This window comes from Eschscholzia californica, unplaced genomic scaffold (genome assembly GCF_041429995.1).
Source record: "Eschscholzia californica isolate CP2 unplaced genomic scaffold, dmEscCali1.0.p SCAF_2, whole genome shotgun sequence".
NCBI lineage: Eukaryota > Viridiplantae > Streptophyta > Magnoliopsida > Ranunculales > Papaveraceae > Eschscholzia > Eschscholzia californica.
Window position 1 is genome coordinate 22,177,479 of NW_028238309.1, and position 18,077 is coordinate 22,195,555.

An 18,077-nucleotide genomic window follows, 5' to 3' on the forward strand; every position below is an offset into this window, starting at 1 on the left:
GCCAAATACACTCTTGAGTGGCCATAGTTGATGCAACATATTCAGCTTCACAACTTGAAAGAGCAACAGTAGCTTGCTTTTTACTGCACCACGATATTGCAGCTGAGCCTGTGTTGAAGTAATAACCAGTTGTCGAACATCTATCATTCACGTCTCCTGCCCAATCTGCATCTACATACCCACCTAGGGAGAACGATACATGTTGCTTGTACATTAAACCGAAATTGTGAGTCCCTTTTATGTAGCGGAGAATCCTCTTTGCTGCAATTAAATGACCCGTGCATGGTTTGTCCATAAATTGAGATATTACTCCAACTGAATATGCTATATCGGGTCTTGTGATAGTTAAATAGAATAAACTACCAACTAGTTGTCGATAAATTGTTGCATCTTCCAATAGTTCCCCTTCCTTCTTAATTAATTTCAAACTAGGTTCCATAGGAGTGGTCATCATTTTTGACTCCTCCATTTGAAATCGATTCAATAAACTTAATGCATACCTTTTTTGAGAGAGAAAGTACCCATCTGATTTTTCAACTTCCAAGCCTAAGAAACAGCTAGCTTCACCCAGACTCTTCATTTCAAAGCGAACTGATAAAGCATCTCGAAGACGGCTTATTTCAAGTTCGTTTTCTCCGGTAATGATCATATCGTCCACATAGAGAAGGAGAATTGTATACATGGTTGATGTGTTCCTAATAAATATGCTAGGATCTGCATTTGAAGATTTAAAGCCACAAAAGTCAAGGTATTGAGAAATCTTACCATACCAAAGCACGAGGAGCCTGCTTTAGGCCATATAGTGCCTTCTTTAATCGGCACACGTAGTTTGGGAATTCCTTTGATATAAAGCCATGTGGTTGCTCCATAAAAATGTCCCGATCTAGTTCTCCATAGAGAAACGCATTCTTCACGTCAAGCTGCCACAATTTCCAGCCTTTGTAGGCAGCCAATGAAATAGTCGTTCGAATAGTTACCATTTTAGCTACAGGGCTAAAGGTCTCTTCATAATCAAGACCATATTGTTGAGAAAAACCACGTGCAACCAGGCGAGCTTTATACCTATCAATGGTGCCATTAACATTCCTCTTTAACTTGTAGACCCATTTGCAAGTGACTGGTTCAACATCCTTAGGTTTTGGAACAAGTTCCCATGTGGTATTCTTGTGTAAAGCTGATATTTCATCTCGCATTGCTTCCTCCCATTCTGGAAAACCTTTTGCTTCATTGTAACACTTAGGTTCTGATTCTGAAAAATCTCCCATAAGAAAGCATGACACAATACTACAATTGTTTACTTGATAGTCAGTTAAATAATCAGGTTGTCTTCGCTGCCTAGATGACCTCCGAATTGCATTCTCATCTTGTTGAACAGTTTCTTCTAGTGGAGAATCATTTTCTTCTCTTTCTTCTACTGTAGTATCACTAAAAAGAGGTGCTCGATCAGTTTTGTTTATTCCAATATCTGAACCAGATTGATATAATGATACTTCATCAAAAACCACATCACGAGAGACAGTAACTCTCTTTGTTTCTAGATCCATGCATCTCCATCCTTTCCTGTGAGTGTCATAACCAACAAAGATACATCTACTTGCCTTTGGGTCAAGTTTAGTACGATTATTTTTTGGTATATGAACGTAACAAATAGAGCCAAATATGCGAAAATAACTTACATTAGGCTTGATTTGATATAGAGCTTCAAAAGGAGATAATTCTGTCCCTGGCCACGGGGGTAGGCGTTTGATGACATGACATGCTGTAGTTATAGCTGCTGCCCACAATTCTCTTGGGAGGTTCTTAGCATGCAACCATGATAAGCTTGTGTTTGTAAGATGTGCCAACTTGCGTTCGGCAACCCCATTTTGTTGTGGGGTTTGTGGACAAGTCATTTGACGTCGAATACCGTATTCATTGCAATATCGAAAGAAGTGGTCAGACATAAATTCTCCCCCATTATCTGTGCGTAGACACTTAATTGATGATGCAAATTCTTTTTCCACAAGCTGTTTGAACTGGATAAACTTAGAGAGAGCTTCACTTTTATGTTTCATAAAGTATACCCAAGTAAATCGAGAAAAATCGTCCACAACAACCATCACATAATGAAGTCCCGTATAGCTAGGTGTTCTTGTTGGTCCCATAAGGTCTGAATGAACCAGCTGAAATGGAGTAGAAGATCTATTTTTCGAATCTGGAAAGGGGAGACGATGCGATTTTCCATATTGGCAACCAGCACACACTACTTCATGCTGAATTTTCTTAAACAATGGAACACCTCCAAGAAGTTTCATTGTGGAAATCTGCTGCAATAGTTGATAGCCAATATGACCCAAACGAGCATGCCAAAGTGTTGCACTTTCATTTTGGCACGTCTTTTCAACATAGACTTCACTTGCTGACAATACATATAATGATTCTTTTCTTTTGCCAGTAAATAAAATATCAGCTTCAATATGTTTTAGATTTGAAAGAATTTTAACACTATCTGGACAAAACAAAACATACCTTCCAGAATCTGTTATTTGAGAGACTGAAGCCAGATTCTTCTTTAGCCCTGGGACATGATAAACATCTTGGAGGGAAAGACCTCTCCCATTTGAGTTATCCACCATTACAGATCCTTCTTTCATTACGGGATGTAATGAATTATCAGCAGTTAAGATGGCCTTTTTCCCGCAATGTTCACGGACATTAGTAAGCAATGAAACATCTCCCGTAGCATGATGAGAGCAACCTGAGTCCATGATCCATTCTTTGTTGTAGTCTATGGAGTTCAAAGAGCTGATAGGTGCATTGCTGTGATGCGATTGATCAATGGCTTCAATTGAAAAACATTGCTCCCATTCTGGATTTTCGGATTCATTACTTTCATGTGCAGCATTTGCATCTGAACCAATGAATTTGACACGACAGTTTTGTTTGATATGGCCTGATTTCCCACACCGATTGCATATAATTCTTACCCGACAGTTCTGCTTTATGTGCCCTAGTTTTCCACATCTGTAACAGCTTCTTGAGATACTTTTAGACTGTCCTTCTGTATAGAACTGTTTGCCATCACCTGGAGAAGTCTTCGAGGAAATGTTTTCTTGATCTTTGGTATAAAGAACATCATCCGCCTGAGAGAGACCTTTGTTATTGTTGGACATTTGTTTCATTAACTCTTCTTGATTAGTTAGTAGATTCTCTAGCTCAATGATTGATGGTTGATTTGCCCATCCTTGTACCGAAGAAATAAACGGCATAAAATCTTTTCTCAACCCACGAATAAGGTAGCGGCGTAATCGCGCTTCACTAATAGGTTCTTCAGAATCCAGTTCTGAAATTTCAGCACACACATTCTTAATTTTCAAAAAATATTCTGGAATAGACATATTACTTTGCACCATTCCAGCCAGTTCATTTTCCAAATATTGCAGCCGCATCGTGTTCTTTTGAGTAAACAATCTTTCAAGTGTATCCCATACTTGTTTCGGTGATTTTACATCACGAACATGCTCAATGTACTCTTTGCTAATCGATGTTCGCAGAGCAAACAAAGCTTTACCACACTTAATCTTCCATTTTCGCCGTAACTCGGCATTTTGGGGTGTATCATCTGGAATTACCATTTCATCACCAGATATTAAGTCCCATAAATCCTGCCCTTGTAGATAAGCTTCCATACATAACTTCCAGTAACTATAATTGTTACCAACAAGTTTGTCTATAGAGATATTAGAAACACCATTCATCTTTAAGAAAACAGCTACAAAACTCAAAGTTCTTCAAATTTCACAGACTCAAGGAACACAACTTCACTCAGTAATAAACTCAAACACTTGATGTGCAACCTGGCTCTGGTACCATGTCACAAATTAACAGAGAGTGTTTGTACTAGAAGAGAGATTAGAGAAAGTAATTTATTTCTCAACAAAGATAAGAAACAACTGAGTCTGATGATATTTCTCAGTTCAGATTACATTCTCTATTTATAATAAAAAGAAGCTCAAAATAAAACTGACTCCACTTAGTCCACTAACCCACATACTTCGTAATAGACTCCACTAACAAACTAACAGCATAACAGACTCCACTAACTCCTAAATAAGCTGAAGACTAATAACTAAAGACTCAATCAACTAATCCTGAAAAATAGCAAAGAATAAGTCGCACTAACTTGTAACAAACCACCATGTCACGTGACTATCATCAAGTTGGTGTCTAACTGCCACAAAATCGCAGTTGGTGATTGACCACTGCCATTCAAACCTATACGCATCACAAGTTTGTCTTGAAAAGGGGATCCAATCCTTTTTCCTTGAGATTCATAGCAGGTACTCTCATTAAATCATCAACATCGAGAACGAACCACTGGGTCAAAATATAAAAGGACGATATATATTAGGAAGTCACTTTTCGAAATCATCACTTTGATGTTAGAGGAAGGGGTTGTCACTTCAGCAACCCTAACATTCGTCATCACAAATTCAACAACCCTCGCCATCACGAGTCCAACAACGAACAACGAACACTCAAATCCACTATTACCATGTCCGGAGATGGGGACTTAGCAGAAGAAGTAGCTTGTTTAAGAGAAGAAAAAATGATATGCAGATGCCCAACTATGATGCGGATAACCAGAGAATGCCACCTACTCTCGAGCAAAGAGTGTTTGACGATCGCAATAGAAGAGTTTAGTGCAAGAGCTATCCTGCCCAATGTCTTTAGAGAAACGGTAAAGAACCTAATACCAAAACTAAGCAAAACCTAGTTACAGAAGCCGAGAATATTGTCTCAGAAGACATGATGGTGTAAGGGGCGAGCCCGATCTTCAACCTAAGTCTGAAGCCAAAACGAGAGACCGACAAATAAGAGTAGATACCTGAGTTTAATTGAATGGAATAACCCTCTTAAAAAAGTTTGAATTGCATATTGCTCTTAGGTTGAAGACCGACAAACGAGAGACTGATGCATATGAAATACCTAATACGTTGTTTGGTATTATTGAGCAAAACCATGCTTTGTCATACACAGATTAAGCTCTGCTCTGTCACACCACAGATTAAGCCAGACTCGGTCAGACACAGGTTAAGCCCTGCTCTACTAGGCACAAATTAAAACCTGCTCAATCAGGAACAAATTAATTAATGGTCAGTGAAAATCGATTAAGCCCTTATCTGTCTTACTATATTAGCATAGAGGGCGATTTCAGCTATCCAGACACAAAACCTACTGGTCTTATGACGGAACAATCAGACCACAAGTATGCACCGAATGTCAAAATCCTTGCTAGTATCCGATGGAGTTGTCAGGTCATAACCAGACACTAAAAAATGTCTGGCTAGATTAACATGGAGGGGTTTTAACTACTTTGGCGCCAAACCTTTTTAGTATAACGATGGAAAGGCCGAGAAAACCTGTTAACATAGCACAAAGAGCATTTTCAGCTATCCCGACACCAAACCCTGTTAGTCTGACGATGGATCTGTCATGCCATAGCCAAACACCGTGATTAAAAAGCCATATTCGTCCGACGTTAGAACAATCAGACTTAGAATAAAAAGCCCGGCTAGTTTGACAATGGAATTCTCAGGTTATAACCAGACCATAGGATGAAAACCCTGCTAGTATGACGATTCAATTGCTAGGCTATAACCACACCATGGTATGAAAAACCCTACTCTATAACATGAAATAAAGTCCAGCTCTGGTAGGTATGAAATGAAGTCTTGATATCCCAGGCGTGAAATGAAGTCTTGATATCCCGGACATGAATTAAAGACCTGTTTTGCCAGGCATGAAATCAAGTGTTGCTCTGCTAGACACAAAAAGCCCTGTGAAAACGTGCCCCGACCCTAAACTCTTACGAATGACAACAACTATTAAAAAGCCCTACTTTGCAGGGACTAACGAATATAACTTACATTTGGAGGAGCATCTCGCCGAATCTCGACAGCAGAAGAAACTAATATTCATGTTTTAACTAACGCGTACTGATTTATGTGTTAGAATATTTGTTACACTGGTCACGCAAGGAGTAGTGAAGAACACCTTCTACGGACCTTTTTTTTTTTTGTTGAAAACCTTCTACGGACCTAATCCATAATAGCAAAGGCCAGAACTCAAGTGTCAGATTCAAGAACAAGAGTCAAGATTCAGATAAAAGTCGAAAGTCACATGACATGTCTCAAACATAAAAAAAAAAAAGTACAACAAATGTTAGAAGTGAAGAGATTTTATTCATAAGAAAATTCTATTACAGAAGTAGAAATTACAGTGAATGACTAAGATTAAATTGGGGAAATATCTCTATTACAGAAAAAACTACAAACAGAAGAGTACGGGCGATGAGAAAGCAAATCTCTATTACATAAGAAATTACACGGCTTCAAAAATGAGAAAAGAAAGAACGCAAGTCGCACTTGTTACACAAACTACCCCAAAATGCGAGAGAAATAGCACAGTAAAGGAAGCAAAGAGCCCTGATCTCGAGGAATCTGATGAAGTCGCCATATGAGGTGATTCAACACCATGGTGAATTGGTGATAAAGACCTTCGCCGCCGCGAGATCTTCAATAGGGAAAAGTCTTCCACCAATTTATGCTCCCTTGTAAGCGTACGAAGGGAAGATGCAAGAGGATAAGCTGGTCTAGTAAACTATTTATGATAAAGGAAAAAAAGGAACCTTAAAATCTCATGGTCACAAAGAAAAACTTGGTAAAAGTATGAAAGGAGAGAGTTGGGAAGACTGGGTTCAGAAAAACCAGGAGGTTAAGGGAAAAGTGATTGCCTTAAAGAAAACAAAATTAGCGGATAAATTTTCTTACGACGGTGAATATTTCATTGGAAAAGTATAATGTTCGAATGAAAACATTGAATGCAAGATTTTCCTTAAGGCGAATCTTTGACTAGCAATTTCATAATTTAATTCAGTGATGTGCGACTAGTGGATGGATAAGGTTAGAGATACACTCTAACGTAGTCTCTTAGTAGAGCATACATTACAATGAAAAGGTATACTAAATAGAAATCAAAGATATCATAGACTCCCCTGAAACAGATTCTCTGAGTGACATTTAAACTATCCTTTTGAGAACTTATTGTGCTGAGGAAATTAAGTGCAACCAAATATTCTCGAGATTGACCTAGACGACACATGTCTGATTCGTACAAGACACACAAACAAACTTTCGATAGGCCAACCGAGAGTTAAACCTTAAAGACCTCTATGACCTGAGCTAGACCCTAATTGGATAGATTGTGGCATGTCATCGTGAGTCTCCTAGGCACCGAGAACTCTGTTAATATGAAGGCATTCAGAGAAGTGAATTCAAGTAAACCCTGCCCCTAGGCCATGATTAGGAAGGTCTGTCGATGAAAGCTCGACACTTTGAAGTATGGTCTGCCTAGTTGAATTACGCGAACGTTTAAATAGCGCCAAATATCCATTTTTCATATAAGAAAATAAAGTCATTTTATCATTATCAAAGACATTCCACTAACTTCCATGCCAGGTGGCTATCATCAAACCAATGTCTAACCACTGCAAAATTGGATCCCATGATTGACCACTGCCATGCAAACCTACATAAGCCATAAATGTTTTCCCTGACAACGGGATACGATCCTTATTCCTTGATATTCGTTAAGGCCGACACTTTGGGGAAATAAAAAAAAATTCCGGGTACAAAATTTTAAATGAAACTGTCATTTGTAAAATTTTTCGGGATATAATATTTTAAAGGGAAACAAAACATCTTCATATTCTTCCTCATCTCCGATCACTAACTCCGGCCACCATCACCATTTTTGTCTTTTTTTTTCTTCCTCATCTCCTTCTACCACCACCATTTATCTTTCTTCTTTCTTTCTTTCTCTCTTGTTGGATGAATTCACTAAGATTTTGGCCAGAACAGCTGGAAATGTCGGATCTAACCAGTTGCAGAACATCCGAAGAGGTCTACGTGGAGATTTATTCGTTTAGATGGGGAAAAGCATTATAATGAAATGATATATTCGTCTTCATGTTGGGGTGACTGGAAACAAAGCCTTCCTCAATTTGATTCGTCTTCTCGTTGAAAACTGCTATATTAAATCATGTTTTTCTCCTCATGACCTGGGGGGCGAAACCTATAAGGAAATCAGAAATCTCTCCAAGGCTCAAGACATTCAGATTGCCTTTGCAGTTAAAATATTAAGTATCGAGTGAACTCGAGTTTATAGAGTTCTGACTTACTCCTTTGGTTGAGAAAGTCTGTTCGGTCGTGCCTTCTTTCAGGTGATTTGATTTCTTTTATAGGCTGCTTTAATCAATTGTAGATAGGCAGTGTTGACGAGGCAGATAAAATCCACCGTGTTGAATTGAAACTACTATTTCGTAGTTTGTGAGATATTAGGATTCCTCTTTGGGGTTATCCCGTATGTTTTATATTTAGAAGTTATCTTATTCAAGGATATTTGATAGATTGTATTTTCGAGTTTGTAGGTTTTTTAGGAGAAGTTTCCTCCTTGCGGCACTCTTGAACCCCAAGACGAATAATGTAACACCCCTACTTTTTTGTATATCAAATTGGGTGGAAGAAACAAAACTTTAGGTCAGTTTGATTTGGATGATACTAGTGGGTTTAAAAACCATAATCCTCTTCACTTTTGAAAAGAAGCATATAGAAAAGAGAGATGGTGCAACCCCTCCTTAATGAAAAGGAGAATATAGATAGAGATAGAGTTCTCTAGAGAAAGAACAAGGCATGATTGTGGTCTTGAAGTCATTTAAGGCTAGAGGTAAATTTCCTATCTCCTAATTCTTTTGTATGCTCTTTCAATTTATTCCATGATAGGATTAATATTGTTAATCACATAATTTCTATAAAGAATGATTAAATGGTTTAGATATTAGTTTTATCTAGAATTCCATAAAACATCTATAGATGATAGTTTTCCGGTCTTGTTTAAATCGAATCTGGTATTGATTGGTGATTACTTTGGGTATATTACTTATATGTGTGGAAAGGTTTGTTCATCTACTTTCCATTGCTTTAGATGGTGTATTAATCGGAGTTCTGAGTGAGGAGTTATGATAGTTTTTGTGTAGGATGTCAAGAAAGTCTCCAATGAATGAATTTATTGAGATAATTCACATGGTTTCTGTTCTTCAGGCAATGTATCTCCTGGGTAGATTCCTTCTAGTGTTGAGTCTATATTTGTTAACTATTATTGTTATTTGCTTGTTTGAAGTCACGATCCGCGTGAGGATCTATTATGAGCATCATCCCTTCCGACTTGTCATGTGTTGTTGGATTGAATTGTTTGGTGAACTTGTTTTTAATTCTTTATAAGAGTGTATTGGTCTGAGATACCCGAACGAGGGTTTGATGATTGTGACTTTTGGCATAATATTTTGTCGACTTACATGTGAAGTTTGGGTGCTATAAAGGTTTACCTTAGTTAAAGGTATGATATTCTATATCTGCTGGAAAAATGAGAAAGATCGTTGTATTATCAGGGTTAGTATTGGATTGGAATATGAGAATCTTGAAAATCTAATAATAAAGAACATAAATTATTAGTTTCTACAAGCGTGAGGTAAATCTCGTTGTATTATGTTAGTTGTCACCGTTGAATTTCAGATAATGCAATAATAATATGGATCCAATGCTTCCTTCATTGGGGATTGAGCTTGTCTACCCGAGACTTAGGTTTGTGAAATCTTCAGCAGTTGGGTTTTAACCCAACTATTTTTGTTTTTCAGGTATTGATTGTGCACTCATGGTAGACGTGTTGGAATATGTGTGTATCTAATACAACTATCTAGTGTTCTAAGCGGAATCTCAAACATCTATATGTTTAACACTAGATTACCCAGAATCGTATAGCATGAACTAATCAATGAACTAGAATAGGAAAAATACCTCTATCGTGTTTTTCCCGCGAACCTTTCCAATCGCATGTAAAGATCGAGAGCTCCAATTGTCGCTCCTCTACTTGAGACACCGAGTAGGTTGACTTGATCTCCCTTCCTTTCAGACTGCTAGGACTTAATAGAAGGTTGAGAAGAACTCTTCTTCTTGACTAGATTGATAGAACGAGAGTTTTTTCTCTATAATTCTCTCTCTCCACTAGCTGTATATTGAGAGAGATAGAGATGTATATTTTTCTTTCTGAGAAAAATCCACACCTTTTCTGTTCTTTAATGACCCTATATATAGAGAAACCCTAATTAGAATCATATTCAAATTAGGTCTTTCTTTTTTGGGTCACAAAAAAGATAATTACCAATTTTGGCTATCCCCTTTAGTGTGGCCGGCCAGGGCATCCCACTATGGGCTTTACATGGCCGGCCCACTTACCTTGGTCGGCCATCATATGGCCGGCCCAAAAAGCCTTGCTCCGGGCACCTTTTTTAGGCCCGGTTCTTTCTATCTTGTTTCGAATCTCCATTCGAACCTTTTCGGCTTATTTAGTTGGATCCAATCCATCTTTAGCTTGTTCCCGTCTAGTCAAGTCTCTTCGATCAAGTTACCACTCATATGTGTAACCCGTTGTAAGATCCGGTCTATGTTAGCCGCGAATCATCGAAGTGATCCGACGATCGTAGTTGGCTTATAGCAAAGCGCCATGACCCCTAATTGAACCGGACTGGATGATCTTCACAATATGGTCATCGTTATCCTAGCTGACAAATTGATCGTATTGCCATATTGGTCGAAGGACACTCCTTCGGAAGGACACTCCTTCGGAAGGACACTCCTTCGGAAGGACACTCCTTCGGAAGGACACTCCTTCGGAAGGACATCTCCTTCAGACCGAACGGATATATCCTTCAGTCTCCCACTTGTACTTATAACAAGTGCGATGCTCGATTCCCATGTCTCTTCGTATCTCATCTGATACGTCATATCTTTCAGACTTTCTTGATCTGGAGACCAATTGTCAAAGCAAATGATTAACCATTAATCCATTTGAGTGTGGCCACACATTTTCCAGTTGCTTCTCCTAAAGAGGCCCGGAGATACTTATCCTAACTTAATAGGAGGACATCGTCCAATCTTGTACTCCCACTTAACTTCATGTCTATCTTGTCTCCCCCAGTATTCCGCCTTTATAACCTCCTTTTACGGCACGACGTTTGACGGTACCAAAGTTCGACATTCCTTACATAAGATGAGTGGAGTACTCATGTTTAAGGAATCTTTCCAATCTTGCCTATGAGTGTTCATGACGTTTTTTAACTTTTGAAGAACTCTCATGTTTGGGTTATCCAGTGTATATTCTCCAATCATACACTCATGTAATTGACTTAAGAATCCACGAGTTTTAGGTCCAAAATAAAATTGTAAAAGGGATTAAGGTCCAATCTTACAAGAAAATAGGATTTTAGTCCTTTTCCGTTTTGGAAGAAACATTGTTGATACATTATGTGTTATGTATGACACATTTAAAAAAGATGAAATAAAGTATGAAACTTTAACAATAAAAAACACGCTATTTAATAGATTAAATCTATATGGATTTTGCTTGTTATCATCCGATAATAATCTTTAGTATTACCATACAAAATTAAAACTTCCCAAGTTTTAACTACTTTCTTTTATTTGTAAAGTTTGCAACAGTCTCTGCCTGGAACCTTTCCAGCTTACTGTTCTTCCATGTCAAGATTGTCATCTTATTTTGGGAGTTTGCAACATATGACTTTCAACCTTTTATTTTCATACCGAGATCTCACAAGTTTTTCTCAAGTACATTGTGTGGTCCAGATCGGCTTATCTGGATTTGATTGGTGACGACCATAGATACTCCAAGTATTTTGCGATGTCGAGGCGAATGCTAACCATGTCTCACATGACCGATCTTCATGCCTTTAGCATAACCATCTTTCTCATGCATGCTTGCTCATCAGAATCCTGTAGATTCTGAATCTTGCTAAGCATTGTGCCATGAGACTTGGGTAAAAATACTCCTTTTGAGTGTTTCACATTGGACTTCTCAAGACCTTTTCTTGAACAAGTCTTATCACCTTCTCGATCTATCTCTGCAGATATTTGGTGGCCAAAACATTTCACCTTTGTGTGTGGTCCTTTTATTGAGTCAGTTCTAAACTGTTTTTCAACATCATAATGTCGTACTCAATCTCTAGTATATCGTCGACATACCGGACCAAAAAAAATTGGGTCACTCCCACTAACCTTCTTGAACTTCCTTAAATTCAAGATTTGTCTTCATTCCTAAAGAAACCAACTCTTGTATACTTTGCTGAATCGAAGATTCCAACTCCTACTTGCCCGCTTTAATCCCTTGAAGGAATTTGAAGCTTGCGTTTTCACTAGCTTTAGAAGAGTTAACTTCCTCCTAAATGTGTCATGTACACATTCTTTTGCGACCTTCTTTCTAAGTCATGCTATGGGAAACACCAATGTTTCCATCCTTGTTTGTTTTTCACTTTGAAAAATCTATTTGGACTTAATAGGAACCCTTCCTTTAAGCAAAATAGACCAAGTTCCAAACTTGATTTCAGACATGGATTCCATTCTGATCATATGGCTCCAAACCATGTTTCGGAGTGATTTTGGAGTGATTCCTTCACAGTGTGTAGCTAGCTCATTTTCTTCTTCAGCCGGATCTCCATCCTCTGAGACAGATTTATGAGTTTTTAAGGTCTATAAGGGGTGTGAGCAACTTTGAGACACTCTCTACTCTTTGAGAGTTCTCCTGCGAATCTAATTCGCTTTATGCGGGAGGATCTTCGAGATCTTCTATCTCTACCTCTCTTTCCATGTCTATTGGCTCTGAATAGGTAGGAACTGCAATTACTGACATTCGTACATCACTGTCAGTTTATTGCTCAGATCGAATTTCTTCGATATCTAATATTTCTCCCACTTGTCTTCTTGAAATAACTCTTATTTCAAGGAAGACACCACCACGAGCAACAACCACCTTGTTCTCTGATTACTTGTGAAAGAATCCCCTAATATTTCTTTATCCCATAAAGAAATATTATGTTTGATATGTAATATTGGTTCTCGGAAACCATTTACGTTAATTTCATATCCTTGGACCTTAAGAAAAGTCTACTTTGGAACCATTCCAAACTCCTACTCTTATGGTGTCTTTTCAGCTTTTGACAGAATTTGGTTAGTTAGGATGAACGGTCGTGTTTGAGAATATATCCCAGAAAGTGTTCGGAAGATTGACTTATACCCATCATCGATCGACTCATGTCTAACATGTTCGATTACTCCCACTGGACTCATCATCCATGATGTGTTTGTGGAGCAAGGTGAGAAACTATTTCTCAACTTCTTTGATGGTCATCAAATTTTGATTCAAATATTCATCATCTCGATCCAATCGAATGACCTATATTTTCGTCAAGTGGATTCAGGTTAACTCCAATTAGTGTATTAATAGTTTTACGTACATCTTTATGTACGAATACTATTAGTTTACTAGCCATGTCTCCCTTTCAAAAAGGTGGCTTTGTCAAGTAGCCATGTTGAACAAAATTCACATATGTCTTATGATTCCAAAATCATTCAGACTCAGAAGTCCATACCATTGGATCTTCTTTCATGTGTCTTATGTCAATTTGACCAATGACAAAACATGAGTTGTCCTCTTTGAATCCTTTGATTATAGCCTATAGTATCATTGTTAACGCTCTCGGTTTTCTAAAAACCTTTTGTCAATTTTGCACTGTTTTAAAACATTTGATGTTTCTAGACGAACATAATAACGCTTATTAAGTTCTACCTAGATCAGTGTCTAAAAGAAGACTTTGATCCCTTTCAACATTCTTAGCAACTCTTTGCTTCTGCTCCCTCTTGGATCCTTTCTTCTTTTAGTCAAGTATGTAATTCCCTTGAGCTCCCACTGAGCCGCACATCCGGTCTTAAACACTTGATGAAGGGATTCTACAATACTTGTTAGATTAACTAAGTTAACAAAGCTATAAGAATCGGAATTTGCAATTCGTTTCTTTTGTCTTCCAGGTACTTAGGGTAGTTTCCTTGAATGGCCTAGCCATTGCTTTAGAAACCTTTACGTCGACCCTTTAACCTTTTGAATTATAAGAACTCTTCTTATATTCTTTTGGTAATTGAATCTTAAGAACGTTTCTTAGATTCACTTATCCTCAATGTTCTTTTCAAGACAACTTTCTTAGAGGCACCACCCTCTCCATTCACGACATCTAGTGGAACTCTTAAGTTGTCGAATGGTTGTGTATCCATCCATATCATTAATCTCTTCGAGAGAGAAGAATTTTATGGATGTTCACAAAAGAATTTATAGATAATCATATCTTAAGTCGTTTGAAGTGGTAGTGAACATCGGGAATGAGATATTCACGGACGTTTTCTTTATTTCGAATTCGAGAACGTTTCTCGGATTCTTTTCCAATCATGAAAATTTTCGTTTACTTCCTTCTGAAGAAATGAATGAAGGTTGGAAAACTATTTTTTAATAGTCATATTTACAATATTTAAAAGAAAAATAAAACAAAATCCTAAAACTTATTATCATTGCAAAACATATTTTTGCCACATTATTCAAAATCGTTCCCGGTTGAATAATGTGATTCCAAGACCCCATTCCTACGAAGTTAAGCGTACTTTGGCACTTCCCTTAACTCCGCCTTCATGGGTGTGAGTAAACTCCTTACTGATCATACTCCTATGACCTTCTCGGACTCCCAGTCCCATATGGATTGGGATTCCAAACGCGTCCTAGACGCGTCTGGGATGTCCGAGACCTAGTCTCGGATTCCCAGTCCTACTCGGATTCTGTCTCGGTCCTAGGCCGAGACGGACTGGGATTCCAGACGCGTCCGAGACTTCATGTCTCGGACTCCCAGTAGGACTCGGACTGGGACTATGCCATTCCGGTCTTTCCGCGTCTCGGGACTCTGTCTACTGAGATGCCCGAACTGGCCGGACGCGTCCTGCCTGGTCCAGACCGGCAGTTTCTATTTTTCAAAATAGAAACTGCCATCTGAGCTGCTGTCTTCTTCCTTTCTCAACCTTAATCTGCTGTTTTTTATGGGAAAAATCATCAAAACAACAGGTTTTGAAAACTCTTTTCGAAAAACCATTAACTTTTAAAACTTCTTTTCGAAAACAGTTTTCAAAAATTCGAAATTTTAAAGTTTTATACATTGAAACCCTTTCAATTTCCATCCGATTACGTCTAAATCTAATTTAAACTAATCAATTTCATGTCTAAATCTATATCTAAACATAAAATTATCTAATCAATCAAGTTTGAATCTAATTCGTCTAGTCAGAGATAGTTTCATGCAATCAGCTCGTGATGCCACTGTTGGAATATGTGTGTATCTAATACAACTATCTAGTGTTCTAAGAGGAATCTCAAACATCTATATGTTTAACACTAGATTACTCGAAATCATATAGCATGAACTAATCAATGAACTAGAATAGGAAAAAATACCTCTATCGCGTTTTTTCCACGAACCTTTCCAATCGCATGTAAAGATCGAGAGCTCCAATTGTCGCTCCTCTACTTGAGACACCGAGTAGGTTGACTTGATCTCCCTTCCTTTCAGACTGCTAGGACTTAATAGAAGGTTGAGAAGAACTCTTCTTCTTGACTAGATTGATAGAACGAGAGCTTTTTCTCTACAATCCTCTCTCTCCACTAGCTGTATATTGAGAGAGAGAGAGAGATGTATATTTTTCTTTCTGAGAAAAATCCACACCTTTTCTGTTCTTTAATGACCCTATATAATATTCAAATTAGGTCTTTCTATTTTCGGGTCACATAAAAGATAATTACCAAAATACCCTTTTAGGGTATTTTGGCTATCCCCTTTAGTGTGGCCGGCTAGGGCAGCCCACTATGGGCTTTACATGGCCGACCCACTTACCTTGGTCGGCCATCATATGGCCGACCCAAAAAGCCTTGCTCCGGGCACCTCTTTTAGGTCCGGTTCTTTCTATCTTGTTCCGAATCTCCATTCGAACCTTTCGGCTTATTTAGTTGGATCCAATCCATCTTTAGCCTATTCTCGTCTAGTCAAGTCTCTCCGATCAAGTTACCACTCTTATGTGTAACCCGTTGTAGGATCCGGTCTATGTTAGCCGCGAATCACCGAAGTGATCCGACGATCGTAGTTGGCTTATAGCAAAGCGCTATGACCCCTAATTGGACCGGACTAGATGATCTTCACGATATGGTCATCGTTATCCTAGCTGGAAAATTGATCGCATTGCCATCTTGGTCGAAGGACACTCCTTCGGAAGGACATCTCCTTCAGACCGAACGGATATATCCTTCAAGACGTTGCTCGGGGATCCAGTTTGAAGTTCTCAAATCTTCAATTTTAAGGTTGTTAGCTTGAGATTCGGGATTTGGGCGCTACAGATAAATACTTAAGAACCTAACCGTCTGGGATCTTTGATAGGATTGAGGGATTAAGCCGGTAAGTAATGGGCACGCTTCTGCCTCTTAGTTGACTTGATACAGGTTGACCCGTTGGCTTCTGGTCCTTTCTTGACTTATTGGCCGGAGTCAATTGATGACCATTTTTTGGATCATCACGAGTCCTGCCACTCCTTAGTAGCAAGAAAAAAACCTAAGGAGTTGAAGAACCTAAAAGTATTTCCTTTGCTTTTCACATATAACTGCATGCAAGTTATTCACAAGTAATTAAGATGATGCATGATTAAGTTGAATAAATAAATAAATTTTTAAGGCTTAGAATATACTTTAACCAGGGTTGTTCGTGAGGCCCGATTATTTTTCATGTAACGAGATGCTTTATATCGCTGGTTCTCAGGACTGCTTACGTGTCCTTGATTATTAAAAGTGTAAAATGTCATTAATTTTTTTAGGAACAAGTTTCACTCTTACCCATTTTTATCCTTTAACGTCAGACGGTTGATCTTCTTATTACGCGTTTTCTTGATTATCTTTTGGGTAACTAATTACGGTACATCCTCTTCTCATAAGTGGGAAGACACGTTTTATTTTCATGGTCTTGAAGCCCCTTTCGTTTCTCATCACATTAATATCATGTCTGACCAAGTCAGATTTGTCGAATTTTACTTATAAGCACTTATTACTTCGCCAATTCCAAAGGTGTTTCCCTTTTATTCCTTAAATGCTCTTTTGTGGTATTTCCTCTCCAACTTTTGCCTGTAAATAGGATTTTCTTCATGAACAACTATTCTTAAGTTTTTTTCCTTCTTTGATATTTTTTCTTCAACTTCTGATTTCTTCAAGTTCACGATGAGCCTTTATTTGATTTTAATTTCGAAGCTGCTTGTTTATTGTTCCATTCAAAGAAGTGGTGCTAAATCCTAGTGTCATTCAGAGAGGCAGTTAAGTAAGTGGGCGTTTCTTCTCATTGAAATTGGCTGAGAGAGGCAGCTAACCCTGAGATTGTGTTTCCCTCACCATCTTGTCCATGTTAACTGGATGACGAGGCAACGAGTTCCAAATGCCTTTCTTTTCTTCGAGGGTTCCATTTGGTTCTTTGGGTTTTGCTTCTTCCAGACACTTCCCATGTATGGATCGCCTCCCTATTCTTGGAACTTTTGTAGAAGTTAGACGCGACTTATTATTGATGGAATTTCTTTCTTTTGCTTGAGGGTTCGTCGGGCGCCTTTTCCTTTTTGCTAGCAGAGTTTTCTCTCCAGTTGTAATTTCTTTTGTAATAGATGTCTCAACCATGAATAAAAGTTTTATTTCATCTTCGAACTTGGTCTTCATTGGTGGGTTCTTTTCGTTTTATATGTTTGACCTAGGTGAAGCGGGCAGTGTCCAAACCTAACCCCACTCCTTTTTTTTTCTATAGGGCTTCTTTACTTTATACTCGGACATTTGAGCCCGGTATTCTTGTTGGACATACTTGTCCAGCTCTCCTTTTCTTACCCAATCCTCTTTAATTTTTGAGGTGCCTGCATTTCCCAGTCTTGTGCCCATATTCAATTTGAAAGGTGGACCACACGTTCATATCCTTGGGTTCGAAATCCCTCATGTCGGGCTTCGACTTTGGCAACTAAACCTTTTTGTTTTTCACCAAGATTTCCAAGCTCTCCCCTTTTCTTTTCTGGTCAGAGGGGTGTGGAACT